At 35.5% G+C, this 20,497-nt stretch overlaps 1 pseudogene; it reads right to left on the reverse strand.

The window, feature by feature from the left end:
• The window catches only part of LOC132106973 (disabled homolog 1-like), a 181,469-nt pseudogene that overhangs the window by 122,019 nt on the left and 38,953 nt on the right, over positions 1-20,497 (reverse strand).

Raw genomic sequence — 20,497 nt, forward strand, 5'->3', positions numbered from 1 at the left:
ATTTTCAAACAAATACAATTCTTGATGTTTTTGTGAATGTTTCAATTTATTGTCAAATTCACATAATTAAATAAATAAATAAACTAAATAATTTATAAACACCCGCTTTGTAAATCATTGAATCTATGTCCACAATCATGTTGTAAATAAATAAATAAATAAATAAATAAGGTAGTTTTGTGTATTTCTATTTATTGTCACATTCACATAATTAAAAAAAAAAAATTAATAATAAATTATAAAGACTCGCTTTGTGAATCACTGAATTTATGTCCACAATCATGTAATGAATAAACAAACAAATAAAGTAGTTCTGTTCATTTCATGTTCATGTCACATTCAAATAATAAATATATAAATGAACAGTTTGTGAATGTTTCTTTTTGTTGAAATTAATTAATGAAAAAAATTATCTTAATAAATTTATTTATTTATTTTTTTTCAAATGCAATGGAACCTATTATGACACCCCCTAAGAAAAATGAATAATTAAAAATGTTAAAATATAAGTATTGAATGTCCATAAAGTTTGTAGACTTGTTCTTAGACATACAACTATATGTAGAAGTCAGAGACTTCTAGACAGACAGAGCTCTCACTGTATGAGCTCTATGGGACATCTGGTGTGGCGCTACGGTCTCATGGGCTCATAGCCTGGCACTAAATGCCATTGTGTGGCCAGTAAGGAACAGGTGGTGCATCACAAGAGTGCAGTGCAACAAGACTCATTATAACAAGAGAGGCAACAGTCTGTCCCCTCTGTGCAGTGCCATACAATGACCGACAGGCCCCTTGGCACTGGTCCCACACCAAACATCTGTCTGAGTACCCATTAAGAGTGTGACCCACAGCAAAGACGAGGGTGCTGACAGGGAAAATATGGTAAATGATCATTCTGAGCATAAAAATACAAAGCAGTGGGCATATAAGACATACTGTACAGTACACATATAGAAAATCAATAAATGTCATACTGCATCCACCAGGGAACTGTCTCTAACACTTTAACTTTATGGAAGAACAGTCGTCCCTAGCTAAAGAATTATAGTGCTGTACAATAGATTAGACACCAGAGGTATCATAGTTAAATAAAAGTAAAGCAAAACCAACTTTTATATATTTCAGCAATTCTCAATTTTATTCAGTATACCTTGTACTAAAATAACTGAAACTAAAACTGATATAAAATTAAGAATGAATAAAAACTATATAGACATATAAAAAAATGTATATATATATATATATATATATATACAACATAATTAATAAACTTTACCTAAAATTAAAACTAATATAAAACTGAAATAAAAATAAATATAAATGAAATAGATTTAACTAAATTACTAACACTTTAACCTTACATGAAAATGAAAAATACAATAATAAAATCTGATTCAAAATATTAATAAAACCTATATAGACAATTCAATGTGTTATATAATTAAAATGAATATAAAACTGAAATAAAAATAAAAATGTGACAGACATATTAAAAGTAATAGTAATAATAATAATGGCAAAAAAATAAATAAAAATACACAACAGAATTACTAAAACTTTAACTAAAAGGAAAATAAAAAATACAATAATAAAAATTCTAAATATTAATACAAACTATTATAGTTTCTCAATGATATCAACATAACACTATCAACATAACACTGACTCCTACTCATAAGTAAGCAAGCAAGTAATTAACTAAATAAATAAATGAATGATATAGATAAATAAAAAACTGTTCACCAAAAAAATCTTGAAGAAAAACAAACAAACAAAATAACATGCCACACTTGCATCTGAGAAACATTAGCATAAACAATAATTCATTCAGTTCTGTCCAAACGTTTCAAATAACAAGATTCAGTTCTATCTTCCAGCCCTATGGCGCTGTGGGTTTGAGTGTGTGTGTGGTATCTTCACAGTATGCCTGTGATTTTAAAGCTGACCCCCGCAGACTGAACAAGCCCCCGGGGGTGAGTGTGTGTTTGTCTGTTTACACAAGTGTCTGTATGAGGGCTCGTACCTCTCTTCTTGGAGTCCTTTCTTACGCTGGGTCTGGCAGCAGGCTGGAGCTCGGCCTCTGTTGACATATTAAATCCTTATTCCTTTACCGTGCAGCTGGGTGGCTGTGACTGGCTCATCTAGAGGGGCTTTCCACTGACTCGGGAACAGTCCACCGTTGCCTCTAGCCTCGACACGGCGTCTCATTCACTCCCAGCAAGGGCTACAAAACAACAGATTGAAGACATTTTGAATGCTTTCAGCCAAAGTGTTACCATATAATGTTAATACCCATTGATTGTCTCATTACATGAAAACACACAAATGCAATTCATACATATAATGACTTGAATACGCCAATTCTATAAGCATCATTTTTATTTAGATAGATGGATGGATGTATGGATGGATGAATGGAGGGATATATACTGTACTGTACTGTTTACACAATATATAAAAGCCTGGAATACACTAAAATACAAAAGTTCAGAAGGCCAAATGTCTTCTGAAAGCCCTGCAGATGACAACTTGCAGAACATGTAAATAATTGTTAATACTGTTGATGTTAATAATGTTGGTCAGTGTGACATCGCTCTTTCTGAAGGAGGTTTTGCCTTGTTTTCTCACAGTGTTTCCACTCCCTGCAGCTGGAAAGAGACGAGAGGAAGCACTGAATTGTTTCATCAGCTCTCTCTCGCCTCTCACCTTGTCATCGCACGAGCAAACGGCGCCAGCTTCCTTTCCTGTGCACCTCCACCATCGCCTCCTTCGCTTCCTTCACCAGCCCTCTCCTCTGGCGCTGCCAGTTGGATGGTGGGAAGCACCTTTCATGTGTTAATTGGCCTCAGTGGCACTGTAGCATCACTGCAGGTGCCAGAGCCATCAGCAGATCAACCCTGCTCCACCTCACAACAGCAATCAGACCGCAGGGACCGGCGCTAACTGCTCAGGCGGGCCAGCCGAACAACATGGCATCACTTAGAAATCCATACACCTCAAGATGTATCGACTGGGATGAGTCATACAGCACAACACAAGTTTATGGAGCGTCATGATAGAATCTACAAACAACAAACTAAATCTACATTTTAAATTCCCTCATTATTAAATCACAAACCTGTATGACTTCCCTTTTTCTGTGGAACATAAAAGATATAAAAAAATTATATATATATAATTATATATATATATATATATATATATATATATAGTCAATATAGTGTAGGGTTATTATTGTAATAGGTTATTATAAGGTACAAAAAAAAACATTACTTAAAATAATTTATTATTTCATCTAGGTGTCAAGGCAATATTTCTCGAATTTGTTCAGTGAAGTACTAAAATAATTAAAACATGAATGAATGAATGAATGAATGAATCAATCAATCAATCAATCAATCAATCAATCAATCAATCAATCAATACTTACTATAAGTGCATACATATTCTATTACAATAAAATGATAAAGACTATATAAAAATAATGCTTAAATAAACGTTCAATTATTTTATTTATGCATACTGCCATTGCAATATTTTTTAGTTTGTTTGTTTAACAGGTTAAATCTAATCTTGACAAACTATATATCGTTGGAAAGGTCTAAGACTCCCAAATATATATTTTACCAATATTTTTTGTTAAAAATTATGTAGGAAAAGTAATAGATTAATTTATGACAAGAGTGCACCCTCAGAAATTTACATTACAAAAGGAGTTTTGACCTTTGTTTAAAAAAAAAGACTTCCTCGTTTCCTTTTTCTCCATCACATTTTAGAAATCATCAGAAGTTATATATCACTTGAAAACATAAAATCTCAAAATTCATCCTTTAAAACCCATTTTAAAATCAGACTTTGCATTACCATGTAAATGGCACATCAAAATCATGTTACAAAATGTTTTCAGTCATGAATTATAAAAATTTAGGTTTGTATCATGCACATTCAAGTCTATCTTCAAAAACGTGAGTGACAGTTAAGAGGTTAACTGACTAAAATAACTAAACTAAACTTTTTAACAATTAAATAAAATATTCTATATAATTATAAATATTATAAATATATTTTTAAATGTCTAAATATACAAATTACACAAAAAAAATTAAACCTTGAAATGAAAAAAAAAAAAATACAAATAATAATAATAATTAGTTTGTGCTTTTGTTTTTGCTGTGTGGACATTTAGTTTGTAGTTTTGTCTAGTTCCTGTCTTCTTCATATATACAGCATTTGTTAATCTTGTTAACCCTTGTGTTTCCTGTGTTTGTAGTCGGGTCTTGTTCATTTATGGCTATTTGTTTGGGTTGCCCTTTTTTGTTCACTTTATTATACTTTTGATATTATTTAATAATAAATTCACAACATTTGGATTCTGCTCTCTGTTCACCTTTAAGATGACAATATCAATGATACTAAAATAACACTGATATGGGGTCCAGAATTCAATGTTTTGGAATTCCATTGACTTTTAATTGTACGGACAAAAACTTGTTTATTTTCTTTTTGTGAAGGAAGAAAGAAAGTCATAAAGGATTGGAAAGTCACTGGGACAAAATTGTAATTTTAGGGGGAACTATCCTTTTAAATATATTTGGTAGTATCAGATTTACTTGTACTCCATATCAGTATTTTAGATAAGATTTAGATGCTCAGTTCCAAGCCCACATCCGAAATGTAAAGCCTTAATACCAGTAAATCAGGAGAATTAGTCTGCCCCACAAAAAACTAAATGTATTGCAAAGTTAAAGCCCAAACACATCAGTTCTGAGTGCAGCAGCTTTGAGAGGCTAGTCTGCGAAAGCCTCTAAAGTCCAGGGCTCCGCTCAGCAGGCCGGGGTAGCGGCCACTGTAAGCTGCTGCCGAGGGATTTAAACAGCCATTTCATTTGGAGCTCCAACCACTGCCTGGCCACGCGCCGCACATTGTGTGCAGAACATTTAATTCCGAATGGAGAGAGCATGTCGCAGAGCAGCGGAGATTCACACGGCGCTCTTTATCTGAGAGAAACACACAGAGAGGAGCCGTGAGTCAGTCCAATTACTGCCATTATCTCGCGAAGAGAGGGAGACCGAAATCCCCGCTAAGCATTTTCCCATTCTAGCCATTTTCTTTCCATTTTCATTAGCTTCTCACTTCACCTTCGCTCAATGCATCTGGAATTGTGTAATCCTTGATACTATTCAGGCCAGCTGGCTCGCTGTCCTGCAATGAAAATCTCTGAATGTCGTATTGTCACTTTCAGGGAAAAATACCATTGTTTGCTTCACCTTTTGTATCCAACATGAACAAAAACATAGAAAATAGAATGGAAATTGTGGCACGGCAGTCAATGCATGACCTTGGTGCTCATATGGGTTAAGCAAATTTGAGTCGGAACTGCAACGTCTCATTTTTGGCCCGTTCTTTCCCTATGCTCTCATGAAGCAAAAATGTATGTTAACTACACATTTCCTGCCAGAAGCATATATTATTTTTCTGTTTGAAGAAGAAGACCAAGTATTTTTCTCTTATTTACCCTCCTCTCTTCCTCCACGAGACATAAGGCGAGGTCTGGCACATCATTCTCATGAGGCATGAGAGATATTTCTAATATCTAGGTTAAGGTCTCCTCTGGGACATGCCACACATTCAGAGCATCTGAGGGAAGTGGGTGAGCTGGAGAAGTTCACTGCGCATGAAAAGTGGTGACTAAGCCACCAGACATAGGAGTGTATCATTTGTGGTTGGCTTTCATGTTTTTCTTTATCTGTTATTTTCAGATGTCGTGAAATGTTTGGCAAGATAAACATGACTCTACAGGACTCCAAATATTTTAGATGTGCTAACTAAACCAAACCCCATGCAAGAATTAAGCTCATATCCTCATTTCTGTCATATCTATTCTATTCACTTGTCCAGTATGGATTCCAACGGGTACAGTATGAATCCAACTTGATTTGCTAAAGTGAGTCACAATTGAGGACATTCATTACGCTTGAAGGGTAATTATACATTTAAGTACTGAGTAATATTAATTAACTACATGCACTTACTATATGTTTAGGGTTAGGGATATTTGCATGTAATTATGCATTATTAACAGTTATTATAAAAGTACACCTTACAATAAACTGTTAACTAAAATACTTTTATAATGTTACGAAAGATTTCCATAAAATTGTTGGAATGATGATTTTAGGAGACACCTGAGGTTGAGTCAATTAACAGCAAATTGTAATTTTTGAGTGTAGCATTCTTGGTGTCATAGTTTTTTTTTTTCCACTGTGAAGAACCTTTTGTGCAATGGAATGTTAAAGGTTCTTCTTGGAACCATCAATGCCAATAAAGGGCTTTTGTTTTTAACAGTGTATCAGCATGCTAAAACCATTTGAAAAGGATTCTTTTGTGAATATAAATTAATGCCCTGTGAAAAATAATATAGCTGAAACAAAACATTTGAAAACAAAATCCTAGACACCAATTGACTAGTCGGTTGAATTACTGCTTGACTTACTACTTACTTGTCATCACCAAGTGAAAACTGGAAAATAACTATCACTACAATACCCATGAAGGTACAGTACTCACTTTCATGCATTTGTAGGCATATCCTGGTTAAATGCTAAGGAGAAGGAGCCCTACTGGAAGAAGAGGCTGGACTCAAATTTAGATTTAGACCAGTCAATCAAATCAAATGTGAAAACTGATTAAAAGGGGGTCAAAGAACAAGAAACATTTTAATGAAACAATGTCAGGTTTGTATGCACTGCCAGCAGCTGATAACACAAATTAAAAGACTGATGTCCTTCACCAAGGTCATGCTATTTAACCTCCTATGTCCTCTTGATATTACTTCAGCTTCCATTTTTGAATAGATCAGTAGTAAAGCTGCATAGCTGGGATGGACTGGCAGGCAAAATTATGGCAACCACAAAACTACTCCTTCAGGTTCTGGATGCACTTCTTCAGCTTTGTTGAACACCGCAATCAACATGGTGGAGGACTTTTCCATGCCTCCCACTTCTACTGGGACAACTGCTGCCACTACAAATCGATCCGGAATACTCCTTCACGCTTTACAAGACTAATTGACACTCTATAAAAAGCTCCTGAAAGAATGGTGTATCCAACTACGTCTAAAGGATCATCCTCCATGCCAGGGACTTCAGCATCCACGGATCTATGGAAGAGTAAGGAGGGCAAGAGGAGGAGGAGAAGGAAACAGGCAGTAAATTGGATGCCCATAAGTAGCACGTTGCCAACAAGCCCGCTTAATCCTCATAAATCACCCACCACTAACAGGTACATGGTGCCAGGCGCTGCGGCAGGCTGCGGGCGTCTGGGCTAGTGCACACTTCTCTGACCACATCTGGCCGGTCTTACAGAAACCCTGCCGACTCTGCCGTTTACAGACCAGCTGGGGTCAAACAGTCAGCGCAAACACTGAGGCTTTACTACTGTAGTGGTGTTTGCTAAAGCACTGGACCTAGGGAAGAGTTAAGGGTGGGATATTTTGACCTGGGACAGTAAGAAACTCAAGCAAAGAGACAAAACATCCACACAGAAACGGCTCAGACTTAAAGAAATCAAAATAAATGTAAAAAAATAAATGGGAAACTTAAATGAATAAAAAAATATATAAGAATTGAAATAAATAAATAAATGGAAAAATAAAATAAATTAATAAATACATAAGAAACATAAATAAATAAATAAATGAACAAAAAAATAAGAAACGTAAATAAATAAGTAAATAAGAAACTGAAATAAATAAATAGGAAATGTAAATAAATAAGTAAATAAGAAACTGAAATAAATAAATAGGAAATGTAAATAAATAAGTAAATAAGAAACTTAAAATAAATATGTGCTAACCAATAAGCCACAGTTCCATCCATACTCTTTTTTGATGGAAATCAATGGAGATCAATGGAGATGTGGGTAGATAAATGTGTCATTACTAGCCTCTCTTCAGCTGACAGCATGTGACAACTATTCTCCGACATAAAATCCAGATAACCACACTCACTTACACACGCGTACATACCGTCTGGGTAAATGACAGGACACGTCAGGTTCTGCTCTCTTTTCCCTTGCCATATGTACTGAGTCCCAATTCACCTTCCTGTATTCGGGACATGCCCTGAATATGAAAGGAGTATCCAAGTCCCTCCCTGCTATCGAAATAAAAACTCATACCAGCACATTTACCACTTATATATTTAGATAAAGACAACAATTCATAACAAGCTACAAGAAATGTCCTTTTATAGTATGTCAAAGCATGAGATAAATGCTGAACAAGTTCTAGTCTGAATATTTGAATATAGCAGATAACACTTATACATGTGCTGTCACTCAACAGCACACCTGACAAAACAGCAGCCACATTACAGCGAATCAGACCTGTCAGTCAAAAACACATATCTACATACTAAACAAATGCTCATACCCACAATCCTCCATCCTGACAGGTGCTGTCTTGGTGATCTAGTAGTCAGTGCAAGCAAATTTCAACCTCATCCTACTTGAATTTGGAGGAAAAAAAAAATAAAACAATACTATATAATTAATACAATTAATATAATTATAAAATGAATACATAAACTAACCTGAGATATCTAACACAGCGACTGTCTTTAGCTAATGTAAAGAGAGATAATCACATTTAATTAATTTAATAATTAAGAGTTAATTGTGATTTTTAGGGGTGCTGAGATGAAAGTCTAGTGACGCCCATGCTCTGTATTATTTATTTATTTTTCAGACAAGGTCTTTCTGAGGGAAAGAGGGAAAGTGAGAGTCTTACACACAAAAATTATCAAAATCTGGGTCACGGTAGCTCTCAGTCTGTTCCTGTCGTTTCCTGTCTCATCTTATTTGGACCACAGCTAATAAAGCCTCTCTCTGAACTCTAACCAGCACCGTTCAGCCTATTACTGAGAGAGAGAGGGGGGGGGGGGGGGTGGAGAAGGAGAGAGACTGGGAGCAAGAACGAGGGCTAGGATACGCTAACAGACAGTGGATTGCTGATGATGAAATAAAATATTAGAACACAGTGCTGAACTGGATTTCCTTTAGATTTTACATTGAACATCAAGTTCTGACCCAAGACAAAGTAGTTCATTGTAAAAATCCAACAATATGCAGCATTGTTAATATGACACTGACATATTCAATAGGGAACACTGTAAATGAACAAACATCAGCAAAAGTGTGATTTACCAAACTAACACATGAATCAAACACTGGGGCAAATATTATATTAGCCTTATTTCTTAGCACCTGACAGATGAACTCCCAAAAGTTTTACATTTTGGGGTCAGTAATGCATTATTATTATTATTTTTTTTTTTTAAAGAAATCTCCTATCCTCATTAAGGCTGAATTTATTTGATCAAAAATACAATTTAAATAGTAATATTGTGAAACCTACAATTACAATTTAAAATATCTGTTTTCTATTTTATTAATTTAAAATACAATTTTCAGAAATCATGATCCTTCAGAAATAATTCTAATGTGCTTATTTGCTGCTCTTATTATATCAATGTGGAAAATAGTTGTGTTGCTTAATAATTCTGTGGAATTTGTGGTATATTTTACTCCTGGATTTTTTGATGAGTAGAAAGCTCAAAAGCATTCATTTGAAATATAAATCTTTGTAACATTATTAATCTCTTTACTGTCACTTCTTATTAAATTAATACATCAATGCTGAATGTTATTCACTTAAAAATATAATAAAATATACTGCTCAAAAAATAAAGGGAACACTTGTGGGTTACATTGTGTGTTTAAGTATTCCCTTTATTTTTTTGAGCAGTATAAAATAAAATAAAATGTGATTTTATAATTTCCAATTGTGAGTTCATATCACGCAATCCTGATTTTTTCATTCAGCCTCTTTTCAGCTCAGTATCTGTCTTTCTCTCAGACAGTAGATAAGTTCTCCTGCACATCTGATTTTCCACTATGACTCAGAAGACCCTGAATAACGAGTCGCCTGATAAAGCGCCCATCTCCTTTCTATACTTGCACACTTGGTGATTCCACTCTTTGACTCACTGGTGTGTTTCTGCAGTGGCCTTTACAAAACCTTGAGCATTAACATGGTTTTGGGTCTCCAGGTCAGAAGAAAAGATGACAAATCTTCATGTTCCCTGAAGAATATGACTCAAGACCCAAAGAACATCACTCAACGGGGGGTGTACTTTGCTGTCTGTGAGATGGACTGAAGGTTCGGTCTGGCTTGAAGTCAGTCAGTATGTTGTTTTGTGTGGCCTGCCCCTATTTGACTGTTCTGTGAGCAGATGTCCTTCTCTTTTTTTGATTGACAGTTGATTAACCCTAAAACGACCCAAACCCACAGGATCCCAGTGGCCCACTGTGTGACACAAAATAAATACCATCCTTTGTTTCCCTGTCTAAAGGGTTTGTGTGTTTAATGAGTGACAGGGCGCTAGATTCATTACTTGTGGTGGTTGTACAGGGTATGTACAGGCCTTGGCATGACATGATCGGGACAGGTTGGCAACTGGCACCCGTTGCACAGATGGCACTGTCAGAGCACATGGTATCTTACAGCCCAATGAGAACAGCTGCCATTGGGACACACCTCAGCACAGGTACGAGCCAAGAGCACAGACATTTGCACACACACACACACACACACACACACACACACACACACACACACACACACACACACACATACATACAAAGAAAGTGAACAGATGTAGTGTCAAAAAACAGTGCGGTTTAAAATGGTTTGAATAAATGTATTCAGAACTGGTTCCATTTGTATAAAAATAACAAATTAATGGCATTACGTTTAGATTCATTTACAGTTCTCACATGTGTTATCAAATGCATAAATACTGCAAAACTAAAATACTAAAATACTCCAAAAGAGTTGCCTGTGTTTAGTGAAGTCTGATTCTAAAGTGAATTACTTTAATGAGCTGATTCTTTTTAGTGAATCAAAAATATACAACACAAAGACTGAAGTCTAATACCCAAGCTAATGGTTATTATTATTTTTTTTGGTTGTTGATGAATCAGTAATGCACAATGCGAACATTGAAGCCTGATTCCCAAGCTGTTGACTCTTATGATCCAGTTCTTTTTAAACACAGAAGTAGAACACTTACGCTTGTGACTCTTATAAGCTGGTACTTCTCAGTGAATCAAAAACATTCAACATGAACACTGAAGTCTGATTCCCAAGCTAATGACTTGTTTGATCTGTTTCTTTTTAGCGACTCAAAAACAAATAACACAAACACAAAGTCTGATCCCCAAACTAATGACTCTTATGATCCAATTATTTTTAGTAAATCAAAACCATACAATAAAAAAAACTAAAGTCTGATAGTCAATCTAATGACTCTTACAAGCTAGTTGTTTTTAGTGAATCAAAAACTGAACAGCAAACACTGAAGCCTGAACCAAGAGCTAATAATGCTAATAAGTTTGTTCTGTTTTAGTGAATCAAACACAAACACCAAAGCATGATACGCAAGCTAATGATTATTATGAAATTATTCTTATTAGTGAATCAGAAAATCTGATTCTTGAGTAAGTGACTCTTATGTTCCGTTTTAGTGAAGGAATGCCTGCAGAGCAACCAGGAACTCCAGATCAATGACTCTTATGAGCTGGCTCTTGTTAGTGAATCTCAATTAAGAATCACTTGGAGAAGTTTCTAATGTTTGGTGAAATAACCTTTTAAGTAGAGATCACATATTATGAGTTTCCGAACTACTGAAATTATCCCAATATTTGGTAACAGCTAATTTTTTCTTCCAAAAATGTCTTCCACAAATTTAAAACAATTCCTGTTAAGGAACCTGAATTATTAAAAGGAAATGGAAATTGGAACCAGAATTCCTTGGAATTCTCATCCCTAGCCTCCACCCACTTCCATCCTTTAAGACACCCACGTGTATCTCACTATCTCGGCATAAAAATGAAGAAGAGTACAAATATATAAGGAGATATATAGCTTTTTATTTGGCTACAGTGGGCTCAGTTAATTATGCGTCTGACTGCAGATGACTGCCCATATTTCCTCACAACACTCACAAATTGAAAAAGTGCTACATATCTGCTTAAACGTTTAGGAAGTCTGGGAGTCACAGAGTAGGTAGTACTTAACACAGTACACTTATCAGCATGGCACAAAGCACTCATTCTTTTGTAGTAGAAAAGGAAGAGGGAAGAAAAAAGAGAGGTTTCCTGACTCTGAATAAAATTTTTAAGGAATGTGTGGGTTCTCCTGCTGTCTGATCCAAGGCATCCAGCTAAAGTGTCATTCCAGGCTCATTATTCCCAACCGGAGTGACAATCCACTTAACATACACACTCCTTTCTTATGCCGCGGCCTGCCAATCATCTCTCCGGTTGCCCTTTTAGATATCAGAAACACATCCCAGCTGTCTCATCATGAGCCGCCCATCACTGAGGCATCATGGGTAGTAACCGATAAGACCACTTTACCTCCCCCCCTGCTCCTGCTCCGCTATTTTGTTTTCCCCTGCCTCTCTCGCCCTTTCGTTTCCTCTATTGCTTTCCATTTGGCTTTAATTGTTCCAGACCCGGTGGACGTGTTCCGTTTCAGAGCGTGATGTTCAGAGTGCTTGGCGTGCCCTGAGCGTTCCTCAACGGAGCTCTTATTGATCTGTGTTTGGTTGAACATATTCCAGATGAGTAAAGCCAGCCGGCGTGTGTTGCTGAGCCGTTTTCATTAGCCACAGGAAAGAGGCTGATTAAGTGGTTTTGACATTTGCGCTACCTCAAACGCTGGTGGATCACTGTTGATGCTCCCCAATGTGAGAGAGCTGGTGCCAAGCTATCAAACTTCACTCTGAACCCAAAGCAAGAGGAAATTAAATGCCATCAGGTAGATGCCTTCAAAAACATGAACACACAACTCAATTGGACATGTTGGGGAAATGAGGTGTCAGGCATCTTGATTTAGTGGTGTGTTAGCAGCAATCTAAATCCAGCCCAAGCTATTTGAATATTACTATATACACACTATTTGACAAACTCTTTAAATATAGATCTAAAAACTCAACATGACCCAATTTTGAATGCTCAAATAAGAGTAGAGTTATGAGTCAGTTTGAAAGTCAAACAGAAGTAGATATCTCTCATTATACACAAACCAGGTGTGTTTGTCAAAACATACAGATCTGTTAGTATTGTAGATTTTTCAATACAGTGTAAAAGTGTCATTTTAAAATAGACAGACCTATTCAACAAATGAAAAAATCCATCTGAATTCAAATGAATGAACGCACAATAATTAAAATATAGAATTATAAAAAATATATACAAATAATTAAATTAATGAGAAAAAGACAAACTAACAAACAAAAATAAATAAGCAATTGGCTAATTGATCTATTTATTGGTACTCTGGCTGATCAATCAATTGATCAATAAACCAAGTAACACCAACTGATGAAATGAATAAGCCAACCAACCAAATCATTGAAAGAATGAATAAATGAACGAACAAACTAATGAATGAAAGGTAAACTGACCAGCTGTCCAACTGAACAGATGAGCAAACGTACCAAGAAACTAACAAAAAAAAAATGAATTGAACAAACAGATTATAAATCAAATGAATGAAGAAATAACTGAATAAACCAATAACAAAAAGCACTAACAAACAAACAAGTGACTGAATGTCTGATTGAACGATTGGATGATTGATGGATTCATTCATACATACATTAGTTGACCAATCAATTAATCAATTAACAAGCTAACTAACCAAATCATTGAATGAATGAATTAATGAATGAATGAACGAGGGATTTAACAAATGGTTAGTAGATTAAACTACAAATGAAAAACAAACAGATGACATGAAAGTCAAAGAAAGAATAGATGGGTGAAAGAAAGAAAAAGAAAGAAAATGAATGAATGAATGTTTGAGTGAGTGAGTGTAGGTTGTGTGATGTTCTTCCTGTCTGCTGCTGTTGTTTTCTCAGACTGCAGCTAGTAACATGGATTAGAGCAAAGCTTCAGCTTATTCAGAACAGCCAACATATGTCATAACACATCTTATGAAAAAACAACTCTTAATCACCAGACGGTTTTGCAGCCTGCCACAGCACCATGTGTGGCGGTGTGTGTGTGACTCTTTGTGTCAAAGTCTCACCTAAACATTCTGTAAAAAAACACTACAAAGCAGCTGAATTATGAATATTGATAAAACCAAAGAGAGATCAACGTTTAAACTCTATATGAATCTCCAGTGACCTCCACAATGAACCAATCCTCTCAGACTGGACCTGGGTGGGATTACATGTTCTGTGCTGGAGATTTAGAGCAGGGAGCAGGGGGCTTGTTTTGTTTTTAACTAAATTCTCCTGTAATTATTTTGGGATTCTTTCCCACTAGACTGTTCCAAAAGAAATAAGGCATCAAAATTAATTTAAGACCTGACAATGAACTGTCAGAGTAGTTGAATACATACAGCTAGGGCGTGTGAACGAGAGATGAAATCAGCTCATACGCAGCGTGATCATTAAACGTGGAGAATAAACAAACTCAGATCATTATTCCAAATCGTCAGAGAAACAATCCTGAAATAGAGCCTCACATCTCTCTGTAGCGTTCCTCTCGCTCCTTCTCTCTCATCCCTCTTCTGGTTTTATTTACAGAAACACGGCCGCGGCAGATATCAAACGTTACCCAATTCGACTCGCGGGAATTCCGCACGCTTCATGTTTTAGACGGGAATGAGGGAAGAGGGAAGCGAGGGATCTCTCTCTCTGGTGAGATGGCTATGGCTGCTTCCTCAGATGTAAATCACAGTTTCTCACTCCTCACACAAACGTGTCCCCTGAATGTAATGGGAAAACAGAGGCCATTTTTGAAAGCCAACCAGCTTTAATTAGCGTTATCTGCACTCTTTTATTCAGTTTTCCACTACATACACTCGCTCGCGGGTCTTGTGCACTGCCACCAAACCCTTCGTGTAAGAAAACAGAAACACTTGACGTCAAATTAATCTCATTCTTTGTGTTTTTAAGCGGTTTATTTCTGATATTGATTGGAAGTCTTACTTATTTTTATGAATTAGTTCTTTTAACCGTATTGATTCAAAAACTGAATCAACAATTCAGTGGCTCTTTTACATCCTCTCATAATTTTGTTCTGCTTGTTATCGCAACATGGCATATAACATGCTCTGAAAAAAGTCATAAATAGGCACAAACTGCTGTTTTTCCCAATTTTAGCACATTAATTAGCATGTTTATTGTAATTTCATGTGTCCCGGTTCAGTTTCTTGCTCCCACACTAATTGAGATTAATGTTCTCAATAGGCTATTCCAACTCATTTACATTTCTCAGCTGAGTTTTTGCATGTTTTAGTAAAATTTTACCTCACAAGAATGATTTGTTTATGATTGCTAATGGTTTTGGAGTTGGACGGCTTTATCATACTCACTTGTCACCATAAATGTCACTTCCCTGATGTATAGATCTAGTATCATCATAGTGCAGTATATTGATGCCGACTTGAAACACTTCTATCTGTCATTTGGGCACAAAATGTGTATTTTCCCACTGCACACATTTTATCATTACCTGAATTTATATAGATTTTCCTGTCATGTTCGGTTTCATTTTACAGTCAACTATAAGTATTGCGAAATCAATAGCGAGTCCTAAAATACAGTTTATTGATATGTAAACTGCTGGTACTGAAATGTACTTTGACATTTCATTACTTTCTTTTGAACGGCTGAAATGGGTCATGCACCTCAATAAATGAAAGGTGTTTTGTGATGAAGTGTAGGTGGATCATTAAACCTGATTCATCCAGAGTGCATATATACAGTATGTTCATATATTCATGTTTTTTTTATATACAGATTGGTGCACAAAATTTATATTAGGTGTATTAACTTTTATTACTAAATAACAATTTTATTTTGAAGCAAAAAATCTTTATTTAAAAAGTTTTTTTAAAACAATGTAATGTAACATTTTGAGTTAACGTACAGTAACTGTATTGTATAATTTATTATAAATTAATTCAAAAGATTGGGGTCAGATTGGGGTCAAATATTACTTTTATTTAGCAAAGATGCATTAAATTGATCAAAAGTGACAGAAGGCATTTAATGTGTCAAAAAAAAAATCTAATAAATGCTGCTCTTTTGAACTTTATGTTCATTTGGAAGCCAAGAATAATGAAAAGAATATCACAGTTTCCACAAAAATATACTGTTTTCAACATTGATAATATTAAGTAACGGTAGTTGAGCACCAAATAAGCATGTAAGAATGATTTCTGAAGGATCATGTGACACTGAAGACTGGAGTAATGATGCTTTTGGCTTTCTACAGTGATTATTTATTATAAATAATATATAGAGCTTCTGTACTACTGTACATTTTGATCTCTCTGTGACACCAATACATGAGCTACAGCATGAAGTCACAATAACTGACAGCCCTCTTTGTCCACTTTCAGCAGGGTCAATTGTGCTTGAGATAAAGAGGGTCCTGTTATATGGGATCATAAAAATCTAAAGGGTAGAGTTAGCAGTCCATCAAAACGAGCTGAGAAAAGAGAAAAACAATCAATGAGTATTAAGAGAAAAAAACCCCCAGAAACAACCGACACATGTTTTGCAATGCAATGCGATGGGCGACTGAACTCCATCTTCTGTATCCTCCAAAGCTGAAAAATTGTGGATTTAATGGAGGATGGCTTCATCAGTCATTCACAACACTTAATCTTGTTGTCACATACTGAAATCCAATAAACAAATGCTCTCACCGAGTATGTTCTTCAGGGCTCGGGTCCCAAGGGGTTTCACAGGAAATGTCCTTTACGCCACAGGTTTCCACACCATTTCCTAAACATTCGGCTCTAACTGAAGCAGTGAAAACACTAACACAACAGCTGCCCATCTCTGTCAGGCTGCATCTCGTCTGCATCAGCGAATCCGTTAAATAATGGAGACATCTGCAATAGGCTGTCTGCGAGTCTATGGAAAATAAAACATCCCAAGTAACTACACTAGGGGGATCGACTGAACGTTTGAGGTGTTAAGGACGTGCTAATCATCTGATGAAAAAAGGCAGATGCATCAGCCGCTTAGAGATAAAGCATTAGCATGAAGTGCTTTTTGGAAGTTAGCCCAACAAATTATCCTATAATTCCATAAACACGTACTCTCAGTGGAGTTTTAGAAGATATCTAATGCAATATCTAGCGCAATATAGTGCTTAGGATATGACCTACAACAAATAACAACAAATATCTACTAAATTCAGATACTGTTTAAAGCTGGCTGTTCACTTTAGTTAAGCGAAATTAGTTTCCCCAACAGTTTTATCACTTAAAAAGACTTCATTTCAACTTCAGGAAGTTGACTTGATTCATTGCCATTGGAACTACATTAACAATAATAATAAAAACAAATATTGAGAAATGTTGCCCATGTACTGTACAAAATGATAGGATTTTTATTATTATTGTATTATTTTCATTTAGTACTCAACAAAAAAGGTTTCATTTAATTGAATGAACAGTTATTCCTCCGTTTAATTAAGTTCACTGCATCTTTTTATTTCTTGAGTGTTTAGCCACATTAATTTGTAGTCCTAATTTCATTAAACTAAGAGAAAAACAAATACGAGACGAGTGGAAGAGCAAAATAAAAAAGGAAACTCAAAATTTGATGACTGCGACAAAGTTCAGTCTCTCTGATTAAAAAATAAGCATTCAATGAGTAAAAAGTACATCTGTGGCAACAAATGTGGCCTTCTGAGGAAGCTGTCATTGCCCTCTAATCTGAAGTCGATAACAGATGGTTAAATATTTTATGGGGCGCCAAGTGCAGATAATTAGTTAGCTTAAAGAACACTTTATCACTCCTAGTGGTGGAGCGTTTAACCTTTGCCTCAGAGCAAGCTGCTAATCATTAAAGATCCTGCTTTTGACTGGGATCAATCACCTGACTCTTGACTGCCACTTTCACATTCATTTCCAAATTTCACGCTCACCCTCACAAAGTGACTTGCGTTAGAGGGACAGAAGGACCAAATAAGGAGAAGAACTATGTGAAAAGTGACACAGAGGGAGGTTACGCTTGTTTTTTAAGAGTGTGTATTACCTGAAAGCAATAATTTAACTTCAAAACCATTCCTATTGTTCATATTCACTTGGTATTCTATGCAATGCACATTGATTTCTGGAAGTACTACACCTTACATGGAAAATTTAGGCTCCCAGACACTTCTCTAACCCACCTTGAGGCGATTCACGGTGAGAGAGAGACTGTTCATTTGAAGCATAGAGTGCAAGAACTAGGCCGAATATATAAAACTGAGCAGCATGTGAAGGCTCTGTGATAAAATGAATCATGTACGACAAAATGAATTAGAGAAATGTTGTGAAACAAGGTCAGCTCTATGCTGCCTTATGAATAACCGTAATGCTGGAGAGAACAATTGCTTAAAAGCATAACATCTCTCAATGATCGAGAAAATGTGTGTGAATTTGCGAGTGGTGTATTATTTCAAAATTCAACCAAATTAGGAGATGCTCCAGAACACATTCAACAATCATCCATGCAATATATTTGTATTTATATACATGCAAATTCTGCTAATTATTTTCTTCTGGTCTTGCGCTGGCCTGGGATCAGTGTTTGTTTTACATATCCTATTAATCAACTATTAATGTAAAAAAAAAAAAAAGGTTGCATAAGTCAAATTTCTGTAATTTCTGTCAAATGTATTTCAAAAATTCAAATACATTAAAGGTGTACACATTGACTTTGATTTCTTTGATAATGAATTAAAAAGTCCAATAAAAAAATTTATTTGCAGTAAATTCATATTTCATAATCCAAAAAAACCTTTATTTAATAAAAAAAGTAATTTAATGTAATTTAATGATGTATTTTAGACAAATTGTGATTTAATATATTGCAAAAAAAAAAGCACCTGAAAAAATGCAAACACATAAACACATAAAACATTTCTTTAATAATTATGGAATTTAACAAATGAAAAAGTATGTATTTTAATGTATTATTTATGATATTTAAAAAATTCTAATGTATTCAAAATGACTTAATCATTTGAAAATAAATCAAATACATCCAAAAATGTATTTAAATAAAATATTTAAATAAATGCATTTAAAAAAAGATGGCAGCAAGCAGCTCACATTCTTTACTTTAGCCTGTCTTGTGCCAGAATTAGACATTGACAAAAAATGTACAAACCAGCCTGCAAACTCTTCCTTCTAACCATGACATGTAATACCAATAGTATCACTTCAAATGCTGTTTTGTTTGTTTTAATGAAAGCTATGGTTTATTATTATTATTCAACAAGCTTTGCAGAGCTGCCAAGCAAGAGTGAGTGCCTGAGGACAGAAGGCTGCATTTGCAGCACCCCTGGAGCAACACATTCAGAAATCATCTTGCTCAAGGACACAGCAGCTGTAGGTGATGTAATGACAGGTATCCCAGAATCCACGGCAGACATATACACCTGCAACATTCAGTCAAGCCCCTCCACACTCCTTCACCCTTCAAAGCGATTATAATAACCTTTTCATCTCTTCAAAATAATAATTAGGAATTATAAAAAACCAAGACCAAATATCATAATAGCCAGGCATTATGGTGGGACCTTAACCCACCTGACAAACAGAGAGCCCATTAGGAATGTTTGTGACAGTGAGCTTCATTAAGTCAAAGTGCAGCATACTAAAGAGCATTTCCCACTAAGCAGCTCACCCTCTCTTTGCCCTCCAGATCACTTCTAACGCTGTTTGTGTACAGGAATACACTCGTAGCACAAGAGCCACTCAGACCACTTAACGTTTCTCTTGTTAACATTGTAAACGATTAGCGTTCTTCATCTAGTAGCTACTACTGGAACAGCATCTAAACCAAAAGCTATTCTGAGCGTCAGCCAAACTCTGAAATATTTCACAGGGAATCTAAAACAACAAAGCCAGCTGGAGGTACAGGCATCGCCGGTGAACAGGTATCTCTGGAGATTATGCAATAGAAAGAGTTTATGGTTTTATTATGATCCATAATTGTTCAAATAGTGCTTGAACACTAGAAAGAGCTTCTGTATTTGGATTATTTACTCAAGTCAAGTCACCTTTATTTCTAGAGCACCTTATCCAATTCAGGTTGTGTCAAAGCAGCTTCACCACTGATAAATATGATCAATTACAGGAACTCAACTATAAAGACAGTACCGATTCTGCTGTAAATCAGATTTTTCTGTACATCGTATTTTAATTGTGAATAGGATTAGTATAAGTATAATTGTCTGTGATATTTGGCCGTTATTTATTCCGAAAATTATTCAAAAAGGTTGAAAACCACTAGCATACAGATATGTGAAAATTACCAGTACTTTTTAACACAAAAATGCAAAGGAAAAAAGGTAATTTAATTAAAGGCAATTTATTATAAGTGTCATTTATTTCCTGTTCGCTGCT

The sequence above is a fragment of the Carassius carassius genome, chromosome 27 (genome assembly GCF_963082965.1).
Source record: "Carassius carassius chromosome 27, fCarCar2.1, whole genome shotgun sequence".
Taxonomy (NCBI): Eukaryota; Metazoa; Chordata; class Actinopteri; order Cypriniformes; family Cyprinidae; genus Carassius; species Carassius carassius.